Source organism: Mizuhopecten yessoensis, unplaced genomic scaffold (genome assembly GCF_002113885.1).
Source record: "Mizuhopecten yessoensis strain PY_sf001 unplaced genomic scaffold, ASM211388v2 scaffold2249, whole genome shotgun sequence".
NCBI lineage: Eukaryota > Metazoa > Mollusca > Bivalvia > Pectinida > Pectinidae > Mizuhopecten > Mizuhopecten yessoensis.
The window spans coordinates 533,653-547,528 of NW_018404452.1; the positions used below are offsets into that span (position 1 = coordinate 533,653).

General features: G+C 39.0%; 1 protein-coding gene across 1 annotated transcript in view; it reads right to left on the bottom strand.

Moving 5' to 3' along the window:
- Window positions 1-5,638, bottom strand: part of LOC110445353 (calmodulin-like) — a 15,393-nt gene extending 9,755 nt beyond the window's left edge. Inside the window, exon 1 of the mRNA XM_021489914.1 lies at window positions 5,536-5,638. The gene's annotated coding sequence lies outside the window, so the exon portion shown is untranslated. The remainder of the gene's footprint in view (window positions 1-5,535) is intronic.
- Between the last annotated feature and the right edge of the window lie 8,238 nt (window positions 5,639-13,876).

Here is a 13,876-nt window from a genome sequence, read left to right on the forward strand (position 1 = left end):
CTCCTACAATTTTTGATCGAATTCTTTGAAACTTGTTAGGCTTTATTATTATCATAACATGTTGTTTCCCTGAAAAGATTTTTGATTTGACAATTTTTGTAAAAGTTATTGCCCTTCGTTTATTTCAGTATTTGATTTTATCCGCCGATCTCCTCCTACATTTTACGACCGATTTCTTTGAAACTTGGAAATCGTTATAGTCATGATATATAGTTATGTTTCTTTGAACAAAAATTTGATTCGACTATTTTTGCAGAAGTTATTGCCCTTTGTTTATTTCTAGTACTTGAATCTTGTCCGGAGATCTACAGTTTTCTATCGATTTATTCGAAACTTGGTAGGCTTCATAATCATGATATCAAGTTGTGTTAATATAATGAGTTGGAGACTAATCTTTTGATTACTTGTTTTCCTCAAACTGTTAGAAAATTAAAGAAAATCGAACATTGACTTTGTAGTGAAAGGTGAGATTTATAGCATGCTATATATAGCTAGCTAGCCACTCTTAAGGTGATGCAAATCTTATTTTAATGCAAGTTAATATATAACACTATATGGCATTCGACAGGCGTATATTGTACCGCCCTACGCTACTCTTGTTAGTTCACCTGGTCCGAAGGTAAATTTTGTCCATTTCTTTTTCTTTGCCATTACAGCAGCATTATACCAGACAAATTTTGCAAAAGGAAATGTCCTTAACCCTTAAAGGTCAAAGGGGTCAAATTTGTTAAAACACTCAAACAATTTCTTGTTGAATAGCTGTTTCACCCGTGTTTAAACAGAGTTATTGCCCTCTACACTTCATTCCATCTGTGACACCCCTTCCGGTGTCGCCCCACTAGTATCTCATAGTGTTGTAGGAACATTGAACACGTTCTCTATGGACGTACACAATACTTCCACGAGTAGGTCGCAATGTTCGCTCCCGAGTCAATTATTAGGTGTAAATACTCGACCTTGGAGATTTAAAACCTTCGTCAATCAAAGTTTCAAACTAATTCAGTCAAGTTGAATAGCGCTTGATTTGTAAATGACATTTGTAGAATAATAGGGCATGGGATATCTTCTCCACACCTTCGTAATTATCTCCTTTTTGGCAATTCGATACTTCAGTATTTCATACCGTATATTTCAACTAGTTTCTTTTATAAACCATACTTAAGAACGCCGCCGTATTCCACGAATCGTCAATAAATTTGATAATGTATTACATGGATGATGAAGGTTATGACAGATAGCAAGTATTCTATATACGGAGACCTGGTTCTTTTTTCTTCATTAACGTGTATCTGCTAACTTTAACATTCACAGAATTGGAATTGTATACACGAATGTTAATTATACCACACTGGTGAATCATCTTTATAAAAACGCTGAAATATTGTATCATGTATCATGATAGTAGATTATCTATTTATAGCCATCCCATTGTGAATTGATTCTGAATTACGACCGAGGATCTTAAAGGAGTATGCATGTTGTACTCACAATAATTATTACAAACTATTATTGACTATCATGACCTGGATGTTGGATGAAAGTGAAAAAGGCGGCGTGGTATGATGCTGCTTCGGTGGGAGTGATAGAACATATGGTAGTTGTAGGAGTGATGGAACATATAGTAGTTATGGGAGTGATGAAAACTATAGTAGTTATGGGAGTGATGAAATATATAGTAGTTATGGGAGTGATGAAAACTATAGTAGTTATGGGAGTGATGAAAACTATAGTAGTTATGGGAGTGATGAAAACTATAGTAGTTATGGGAGTGATGGAACCTATAGTAGTTATGGGAGTGATGGAACATATAGTAGTTATGGGAGTGATGAAAACTATAGTAGTTATGGGAGTGATGAAATCTATAGTAGTTATAGGAGTGATGAAAACTATAGTAGTTATGGGAGTGATGAAAACTATAGTAGTTATGGGAGTGATGAAAAATAAAGTAGTTATGGGAGTGATGAAAACTATAGTGGTTATGGGAGTGATGGAACCTATAGTAGTTATGGGAGTGATGAAAAATATAGTAGTTATGGGAGTGATGAAAAATATAGTAGTTATGGGAGTGATGAAAACTTTAGTAGTTATGGGAGTGATGAAAAATATAGTAGTTATGGGAGTGATGAAATCTATAGTAGTTATGGGAGTGATAAAATCTATAGTAGTTATGGGAGTGATGAAAAATAAAGTAGTTATGGGAGTGATGAAACCTATAGCAGTTATGAGAGAGATGCAACCTATAGTAGTTATGTGAGTGATGGAACCTATAGTAGTTATAGGAGTGATGGAACCTATAGTAGTTATGGAAGTGATGGAACCTATAGTAGTTATGGGAGTCATGGAACCTATAGTAGTTATTGGAGTGATGGAACCTATAGTAGTTATGGAAGTGATGGAACCTATAGTAGTTATGGGGGGGATGGAACCTATAGTAGTTATGGGAGTCATGGAACCTATAGTAGTTATTGGAGTGATGGAACCTATAGTAGTTCTGGGAGTGATGAAAGCTATAGTGGTTATGGGCGTGATGAAAACTATAGTGGTTATGGGAGTGATGGAACCTATAGTGGTTATTGGAGTGATGGAACCTATAGTAGTTCTGGGAGTGATGAAAGCTATAGTGGTTATGGGCGTGATGAAAACTATAGTGGTTATGGGAGTGATAGAACCTATAGTAGTTATGGGAGTGATGGATCCTTTAGCAGTTATGAGAGTGATGAAAACTAGAGTAGTTATGGGAGTGATGGAATCTATAGTAGTTATAGGAGTGATGAAAGCTATAGTAGTTATGGGAGTGATGAAAACTTTAGTAGTTATGGGAGTGATGAAAAATATAGTAGTTATGGGAGTGATGAAATCTATAGTAGTTATAGGAGTGATGAAAGCTATAGTAGTTATGGGAGTGATGAAAAATAAAGTAGTAATGGGAGTGATGAAAACAATAGTGGTTATGGGAGTGATGGAAACTATAGTAGTTATGGGAGTGATGGAAAATAAAGTAGTTATGGGAGTGATGAAACCTATAGCAGTTATGGGAGTCATGAAATCTATAGTGGTTATGGGAGGGATGTTGTAGTGATGAAATCTATAGTAGTTATGGGAGTGATAAAATCTATAGTAGTTATGGGAGTGATGAAAACTTTAGTAGTTATGGGAGTGATGAAAAATAAAGTAGTAATGGGAGTGATGAAAACAATAGTGGTTATGGGAGTGATGGAAACTATAGTAGTTATGGGAGTGATGGAAAATAAAGTAGTTATGGGAGTGATGAAACCTATAGTAGTTATGGGAGTGATGAAAAATAAAGTAGTAATGGGAGTGATGAAAACAATAGTGGTTATGGGAGTGATGGAAACTATAGTAGTTATGGGAGTGATGAAATCTATAGTAGTTATGGGAGTGATAAAATCTATAGTAGTTATGGGAGTGATGGAACATATAGTAGTTATGGGAGTGATGGAATCTATAGTGGTTATGGGAGTGATGGAACCTATAGTAGTTATTGGAGTGATGGAACCTTTAGCAGTTATGAGAGTGATTAAAACTATAGTAGTTATGGGAGTGATGAAAACTTTAGTAGTTATGGGAGTGATGAAAAATATAGTAGTTATGGGAGTGATGAAATCTATAGTAGTTATGGGAGTGATGAATCCTATAGTGGTTATGGGAGTGATGGAACCTATAGTAGTTATGGAAGTGATGGAACCTATAGTAGTTATGGGAGGGATGGAACCTATAGTAGTTATGGGAGTCATGGAACCTATAGTAGTTATTGGAGTGATGGAACCTATAGTAGTTCTGGGAGTGATGAAAGCTATAGTGGTTATGGGCGTGATGAAAACTATAGTGGTTATGGGAGTGATGGAACCTATAGTGGTTATTGGAGTGATGGAACCTATAGTAGTTCTGGGAGTGATGAAAGCTATAGTGGTTATGGGCGTGATGAAAACTATAGTGGTTATGGGAGTGATGGAACCTATAGTGGTTATTGGAGTGATGGAACCTATAGTAGTTCTGGGAGTGATGAAAGCTATAGTGGTTATGGGCGTGATGAAAACTATAGTGGTTATGGGAGTGATGGAACCTATAGTAGTATGGGAGTGATGGAACATATAGTAGTTATGGGAGTGATGGAACATATAGTAGTTATGGGAGTGATGAAAAATAAAGTAGTAATGGGAGTGATGAAAACAATAGTGGTTATGGGAGTGATGGAAACTATAGTAGTTATGGGAGTGATGGAAACTATAGTAGTTATGGGAGTGATGGAACCGATAGTAGTTATGGGAGTGATGAAACCTATAGTAGTTATGGGAGTGATGAAACCTATAGTAGTTATGGGAGTGATGAAACCTATAGCAGTTATGGGAGTCATGAAATCTATAGTGGTTATGGGAGTGATGTTGTAGTGATGAAATCTATAGCAGTTATGTTAGTGATGAAACGTATTGCAGTTATGTTAGTGATGGAGCGTATCGCAGTTATGGGAGTGATGAAGCGTATTGCAGTTATGGGAGTGATGAAGCGTATTGCAGTTATGAGAGGGATGAAGCGTATTGCAGTTATGGGAGTGATGAAAGTTATAGTAGTTATTGGAGTGATGAAACGTATTGCAATTACAGTTTATGTGATTTATGAAATATGAAGTTGTCATTATGATTAAACTTATAACCTTAAATCTATTATAAGAATGAATTGATTTGAATTCATGTCTGGAAAGGATCTCTGGACTCAAAACATTTCAATAATTTGAGGGAAAAAAACAATATGAAACTTCGGAAATGAATGTAAGAACGAAAGACTGTCTACAGTTGTTCGAGGTTTCACTGCATCAGTAAAAAACGCGATGAAGAATTCCAGCCAGATTCTTTTTCTTTTACTTTTTATTATTGCAGTATTGACTCTTCTATGTAGAAGATGGAGCATCAACAACTGTTTATTTCTGTCTAAGACTAACTTCCCCTGTCGGGATATCCATATACTTTGCGGCCTAGAAATTGGACATTCATTTCTATGCTTCAGATTTATAATTCCGGTGTGGCTATTCTGGTAAAGTGTAGCCTTTGCAACGTTAAGGTCCTGAGTTCGATACCTTTCCTTTTCTACTTTATTTTTTCTTTCTGTTTTTCCTTCTTTTTTTACTATACCTCTGTAAAATGTATCAAAACGTGATTTTTATGGAAAAGTTCTCTTGAAAAGAACTTTAACAAAAACATAATAAAAGTGACAATAGTAATATAATTAACTTAACGGTTCCTTCACCTTCGCTCAGTTTCGCTCAGATGACATCGTTGTAGCTAGCTAGTAGCTTGTGGTTGTATGCTGTGTACACTAATTTGCCTTCTGGTTGCTAGCACCTTGGAAGTCTTTGTAAACCGGGCATGGACACTTAAACACGAATGGATTTCTCGAGGAAGTTACGTCGCAAGAGGACTTCAGCCCACCTTAGTTATCTTAAATTTGTTGTTTCTCCAGAAGTATTTGACGCCTAACATCCGACAAACATGAGAGATAATGACATATTGCTGTACTTACCTTAACTAGTGTCCCATCAATGAGGAGGTGATTGGTATGTTTTCCTCTCTGACGCAATGTAGTACGGGGTTCACACCGACTCGGGTTTACGGATTAGAACGGTAATATATTACTGCCGTTACACCACTCATTCTACGCTTATAGATCTGGTTAGAAACCCGTGCTCGATCAGCTCCGAGGAACCTCGATCACTAACTTGTATTTTAAATGCCTCCAAAATTCCAGACCACTACGACAGTTTACAGAGCACATTAACTGAAGAATTCTATATATACAATCCTAGTTTTGGGAAAATCACGTGAATCCAATTCTCTTTGCTAGAGAAAATAGAACACTACACAACCATAGGCTCGGTGAGGGGGTATTTCGTTAATACGTTCAATGTTATTGTAAGCACAAAAGAAAACGGTTCATATTATCACTTCTGTTCTGTAACATTTGTCGTGCAGTCGCGAAAACCTCTTAACTCCGGTCACATCTGTCGTACAGCCGAGAAATCCTCGTGAATCCGGTCACATCTGTCGTACAGTCGCGAAAACCTCGTAGATCCGGTCACATCTGTCGTACAGTCGCGAAAACCTCGGAGATCCGGTCACATCTGTCGTACAGTCGCGAAACCCTCGTAAATCCGGTCACATCTGTCGTACAGTCGCGAAAACCTCTTAACTCCGGTCACATCTGTCGTACATCCGAGAAATCCTCGTGAATCCGGTCACATCTGTCGTACAGCCGAGAAAACCTCGTAAATCCGGTCCCATCTGTCGTACAGTCGCGAAAACCTCGTAAATCCGGTCTCGTCTGTCGTACAGTCGCGAAAACCTCGTAAACCCGGTCACATCTGTCGTACAGCCGCAAAAACCTCGTAAATCCGGTCACATCTGTCGTACAGTCGCGAAAACCTCGTAAATCCGGTCACATCTGTCGTACAGTCGCGAAAACCTCGTAAACCCGGTCACATCAGTCGTACAGCCGCAAAAACCTCGTAAATTCGGTCACATCTGTCGTACAGTCGCGAAAACCTCGTAAACCCGGTCACATCTGTCGTACAGCCGCGAAAACCTCGTAAATCCGTTCACATCTGTCGTACAGTCGCGAAAACCTCGTAAATCCGTTCACATCTGTCGTACAGTCGCGAAAACCTCGTAAATCCGGTCACATCTGTCGTACAGTCAAGAAAACCTCGTAAACCCGGTCACATCTGTAGGACAGTCGCGAAAACCTCGTAAATCCGGTCACATCTGTCGTACAGTCGAGAAAACCTCTTAATCCGGTCACATCTGTCGTACAGTCGAGAAAACCTCGTAAATCCGGCCACTACTCTCAAACAGTCGAGAAACACCTTGTAAATACGTCCACTACTCTCAAACAGTCGAGAAACACCTTGTAAATACGGTCATATCTGTCGTACAGTTGCGAAAACCTCGTGAATCCGGACACTACTGTCGTACAGTCGTAGGGTCGGTACATCGTCAATCCGGTTATTGCTGCCATAGAGACGAGCGGGCGTCTATAATCCGGAATCTTCGACATAGACTTGGACGTACCCAGTTAATCAAAAATCAAGTTCATCAACGAAAAAGGTTGATATCCAGAATAGTTTGGCAAAGAAAATAAGATATATATCTTGAAGTGAAATACCGCTTCGAACGTTTTGTTTAGTTTCAATTTTATAATCCTAAGAAAAATCATCTTCAAAATTACAATCAAAGAATAATGGAAATTTGGCTATCTCGAAGTCTACAACAATCGATCAATAATATCCAAAAATTACAAGTCGTGAATTGAGTTTTTATTGAGAATGAGTGTGTGTTACTTGTGACCCTGTCATTGTTTCCTATAGAGTAACCGTTTAACAACACTTTTACAACTTAGTATATTAACGTGATTTTAAGAACAAGTAAAGCGGATCATATTTTCTCAGAGCTTCAAAAGATTATTATTATACAAGTGACAAAACTAGTCTTTCGACACGCTCGGCTCTCCCTCACAGGGTCGCGGCTACCGATTTATCAACTGTAAAGGTTTTTTAATATGTATAAAAACAGTTGTTGACACTTCGTCATGTGCGTTATTGGAGCCGATCTGTATGATAAGTCAAAGTCTTTGCCCCCGAATACAACACTATTTACAACCCAGGCTCGGGTATCCGAAAGAGAAATGCAACGACCAGGCCGGGGTCCGAATCTGGGACCCTCTAAAGCCTAGGGTAGCAATAAAAACAAGGCACATGTCGAGGAAATGTAAACACAGCGGATTTACCCTACACAACACATATATACATGTATATATATTTGTAAACTGCATTACATTTACAATACATATAAAGTACTGAGAAGTGTATAAACCTCTTTTTTCTATGTGTGTCATTTGTGTGAAAACCATGGTAACCACATCAAAAATTACCAAAAAATGCCAAAAAATACCAAAAATGCTATTTTTGACCTAAAATTTGACCCCTGCAACTAGTATTTTTTTTCCTAAATTCTGTCTGAAATTAAGATTACCTACTTTGTTGCAGAATTATCTGGGTCCCAGTAAAGTTGTAAAACTTGATTTTTTGCAATTATGCGTCGTGTGCTGTTGTCAAAATGTAGACTGCTACCAAGACCGAAGCTCTACCAATTGAACTTCCTGGTCGCCGACGATCGACCCACTCCAGTTCTGCTATTTATATATGGGAAAAAAGGTGAAACGGTAATTTCACATCAAATAAGAAAAAACATTGCTAGTTACCAAAAAGTTGATGGCCAAAATAGCCAAATAGAAAAATCACAAGAAAGAGAAAACGAACAACCCTTGCAGTGTCACTTTTTCTTTATCGTTTGTCAGGAGGCCGTGCATAGGAGACATCGTCCAATATTTTAACAATTTTCATCAAAACATTTCAATCATTTGTGTAAAGTGTATAAACAGGTTTGATTGCCTTAATTTAAACGTAAAACCTCTTGCTCGGAGAAAGTTATTACCGGACATTCAGTCTTAATTCAAGAAGTCATTTCTGTCTCAGTTTCCTTGGCGATCTCCTAATCAGGAAGGTACAAAAAATAACTTATCATTTAAACATGCATACACCTGTACCATTACATTCTTAATTTGGATACATTGAAAAAAGGCTGATTATTTAAGAAAGGAAATATATTTTAGTGGTCTATCCTAAACCCTTTGTAGGCCAGAATTGAAGTTTTCACGCAAAGCATCAGCTGATCAGGAGAAAAACAGGAAATCAGTAGGCATACCGATCCGATATCAATCCCATGTGGCCTGACACCATAAACATGTAATTTATATTTCGCGCGATTGACTACAAGGAATAAGCGCGAAATTGTTTTCTCTAATGGTACCCCGATAGGTGCCAACACTTGTAGGGCATGTGTAGCACGTGTAGCAAGTGTTGCTGGGACCTCAGTTCAGGTCAACGCACTGGTCGGGACGGAGGTATAGAAAAAAAAAATCTGAAAAAATAGTTGTAAATGTCTAGGAGATACATTGTAGATGTGTAGGTTAAAATATACATGACACATTGTTGTAAAATGTTGTTTGAAATTATTCTTAATAATTAAACAATCACTGGTGCAGGCCGGTGCGTTGTGAACAGCCTATGGGTGTTTGTTGTTGCCACCTGGGGGTGGGTAATTAGAGAAGCATATATATGTAAGTTTATAACTCAAGATGGACCATCGACATTCAGGGTTCTCCAGCAGTTATCTATCTTAGTATGTGTATGCTAGTTTTTTTCTTAACGTATATGAAGTAAAGTTGCACAAATACGAGTTTTCCTACTAAGGGTTGTCTCCCCTTTGCTGTAAAATTTAAAATATAAAACAAAATGTACGTTGACTCTATATATTATTTAGCTAATACATGTTTTAGTTAATGGATCGTTGGTTAATGTATTCATCATTTATCTGTTCCTTCTAGTATTGCTATTTTAAATTCAGGTATACCATACAGTATAGTAAAACATAGCCCGAGTTTCCTCTGGTTCCAACACCAGACTTAGACATTTTGACATATAGATGTCTGTTGTGGGGCCAGAGCGCATTGCTATATGAAACACCAGACATCTATGTGTCAAAATGTCTAAGTCTGTTGTTAGGGCCAGAGGAATAAAATAAAATACGAAGGTAACGAACTGTAGGCGTGGACCATCCAGTCAGAAATTAGTTTCTCATGGGAAATCCCGAGAGACAATTCGTAAGGAAACTCCTAGGCATCGTTGAAACAGAGACGCACTTGCTTTTGGCCAGGCGTTGAAAGGTCCAAAGAAAAAAGTCTTAGGACATGTGAAATGGGATCACAATGCAGTTCAGTTGCTGTGGGAAAAACTCTTGCTGAACACCTAAATAATGCCGCGTATGGACATCTGCTGTTTGGTCACCAGATCCCGAGATACACGAACAGTTGCATTCGCCCCATAATAAGAAACACGGAGTCCCATAATAAGACACACGGAGTCCCATAATAAGATACACGGAGTCCCATAATAAGAAACACGGAGTCCCATAATAAGACACACGGAGTACCATAATAAGATACACGGAGTCCCATAATAAGAAACACGGAGTCCCATAATAAGACACACGGAGTACCATAATAAGATACACGGAGTCCCATAATAAGAAACACGGAGTCCCATAATAAGACACACGGAGTACCATAATAAGATACACGGAGTCCCATAATAAGATACCCGGAGTCCCATAATAAGATACACGGAGTCCCATGGTAAGATACATGGAGTCCACTAGTAAGGTACACGGGTACCAACGATTATAGATCCACGGAGTCCCATAATAAGATACACGGAGTCCCATAATAAGATACACGGATTCCAACGATTATATATACACGGAGTCCCATAATAAGATACACGGAGTCCCATGGTAAGATACATGGAGTCCACTAGTAAGATACACGGGTACCAACGATTATAGATCCACGGAGTCCCATAATAAGATACACGGAGTCCCATAATAAGATACACGGAGTCCCATAATAAGATACACGGAGTCCCATAGTAAGATACACGGGGTTACAGTGGAAGGCAGGTGAGTGGTATGCCAAAAAATAGACGATTAGTTTTGGAATAATGAAATATTCCCTTAAATAAAAAAGCCAATCGGAAACTGAGGAATATTTGAAACCCTTTCATAATTATGTACCGACTAAATTAACAGATCAAACTTCGGATCCAGAAGACTGGATGAAATCACCTTCCGGATAACCTGGGTATCTCTAATGTACAACCCTATGCAATAGCCATTTGAGACCCATTGGGTATAAGCAGGAGTAGACGTGTTTTCAATCATCCTTTCAAATTTTGCCAATACATCCTTGTTCGTTTTAGATGCAGTTTAGATTATAAACATAAAAATAAACTTTCCGGAAATTTGGTGACTGTATTCTTTTTTTATATTAGGATGTACCTAGTCGTATCCGGTCGTTAATCTTGCCATCCGTGAACTAAATTACTATCATACTTGTAATGGTTTAGTTTTAAATGGTCGATAATCCTCGAAATATTGGAAACTTTCCTGGAAATTTAAGAAATCAGTCACTGAATTTAATTAAACATGCTGATATTAATGGTGAGGATCGTACTTCACCATTGAGTAAATTAAATCACGCGTGTCACGTACTAAAATTATCACTATTAAAAGACAAACAAACAACCGAATATACATTATAATTCCACAATTAATTTGACTCCCAGTGTGGTAAAACATGCATAGAATTTATTTTCTATATAAATTTGTTCAGGATGGTATATGCAAATCCTTCTTTCTCCAACAAAATCCTATTAGTATGTAAATTGTTCTGTGTCCACCTGTTCAAGGCGGATATGTATATTTGTATTCCAATAGATAAATGCTTTATCTTAAGCTACATACAATGTGTAAGTACGTCATGATTTGGTTTAAAACCCACACCATAGTTAGCTGGGTTTTAATCAACTTTACGAAGTGGGATGACGGGAGATAGCACATTCGCCTGTCCACAAAAATGCCGAGATACAATCATCTCGATCGAAAAGAATAATTATTAGGTCATCCGTCCGACCATGCAGGTATTTTCCGGGCACTCCATTTCCCTCCCATATCAAGAATCTCTGCTCGCTTCCAAATTAAGCTATTTCGAAAATTAATAAAGCTGTTTTTTTATTTCTTAATTTCTATTTCTTTAAGATCAGGATCGTACATTAGGCGAGGTGACGGATTACAGGGGTTGTAGTTGTCTTAGATACCACCGAGGAGTTGTAGTATGCTGGAGGTTATACCAGGATTGAAGTCAAAACGTGCAGAGTTTGAGGAGGCAGTGAGCTGTAGAGGTCAGGGTCTATCCATGACGTGTAGGTCATAGAATGGAGAAGAGGTTAGGGGTCATCGAAGAGATATATACGTGTATAGGCTGTGGAGGTCAAGGGCTATCGAGAACGTAGGTATCAAGGGTTCTAGAGGTCAGGGTTATTGGTGACGTGGAGGTCGTGGTTGGTTGGATGTTGGTTGAGGTGTTTACGACTACACTACACTGACGAACTCGGTGTTTGGTCGACGGGAGGGGGTAAGTTGCCGCTTACCAGGCTCTCGGAGAGTCGGACAGCTCCTCAGATGCGGACAGGCTGTCACAGCTACTGCGGTCCACGGAACGACGTCCTTCGTGTAGTCCTCGCTGTCCTCCTGTGTGGGAGGTCGTGGAATGTAAAGAATCGAAGACACGGCGGTCACAGCAACTGCGGTCCACGGAACGACGCCCATCGTGTAGTCCTCGCTGTCCTCCTGTGTGGGAGGTCGATCAGTACTACCAGGGGTTCGGGATGATCGAAGACACGGCGGTCACAGGATAAATGTGTGGAGGTCGTGCAGGTCAGGAGTTGTAGGGAACGTGGCTGTCATGGAATGTAAAGGCCAGAGGCTATAGAAACAAGGGGTATCGAAACCATGGTGGGCAAGGATGTACGTGTAGAGGTCGTTGAGGTCAGGGGTTATCGAGGAAGTGGATGTCATGGAATATAGAGGCCAGAGGCTATAGAAACAAGGAGTAACGAAGCCATGATGGAAATGGATGTACGTGTAGTGGTCGTTGAGGTCAGGGGTTATCGAGGACGTGGATGTCAAGAGTTGAGGGGTTACCGATGACATGGTTGTCAGGAGTTGTAGAGGTCATGGAGGTCGGGTTTTTTAGAGGTCAGCGGTTAGTTAGGACCGACTGTTAGAGGTTGTAGAGGATGTGTGGAGGTCATGGGTTGAAGAGGACGTATAAGTCGGGGTTGGTATAGGTCGTTGAGGTCGGAGGTTATAGAGGTCAACGGTTGGTTAGGACCGACTGTTAGAGGTTGTAGAGGATGTGGAGGTCATGGGTTGTAGAAGACGTGGAGGTCAGGGGTTGTAGAAGACGTAAAGGTCAGGGGTTATAAAGGTCGTAACACAATGACCACTCTGACAGGTACTCTTGAAAGAATACGAAAGTCATACTATTCTTGGAATAAGATAAAGAAGTTAGAAGTTATTGATTCCAATAACATTTATGTCTCTTTTTAATTATATCATGTTCGTTAATCTAGTAGTAAGGACATGTTTGTTAATCAAGAAGTATTCATTTCTCTGGTATTTAGAACGCGTTTGGTACATAAGAAGTTAGAACAGGTTCCTTACTCTAATAGTTCTAACACGCCTAGGTTCGTAACGGACCAACGTTCGTTACTCTCTAGCAAAAGAGCAGGTCTGTTACTCTCACAATAAGAACAGGGAGCCTGAAGCTGGTTCCTAGTTCCGTTTAAAATAAACCAGACCCTAGTTCTAGGAACCAAATTCAGGCTCCCATCAGAACATGCTCCATTTGTTGTTATTAAGTGCAGGTCACTGTATCGTACTAAGGACGGGGTTGTTGAGGACATGAGAATAAATAAAGTACCAGTGATAGTTACATTCGAAATTTAATTTATTTGTTAAATATTGAAGCGAAGAACAACTGAACGTGAACCCGGAAAACCCATTGAAACCCATTGATTCTTTAGTTGTAACGTCACCCTTAGACCAATATTGTACGTAAGAATGTCCTTTTAACCTGTTCTATTTATTTTCATTGGTGTCCTTATGAGTACACTGTGTATAGGACAATGCTTCGGTCATCGGCATGTTTGTTTACGACACCTGGACACCGTACCACCAGGTAGGAGGTCAGGGGGTGTATATTTGCCGAAGAGATTAGCGAATCTGAAGAGTTCCGGAATTCACTCGAGACGTACGATGTATTTTATTACTAAAGGCAAATAAACAACGTATTAGTTTTAAGCCAATTGAAACCTTTTGTTTGAATGGCTGTCTAAAATTTGGATATGAAA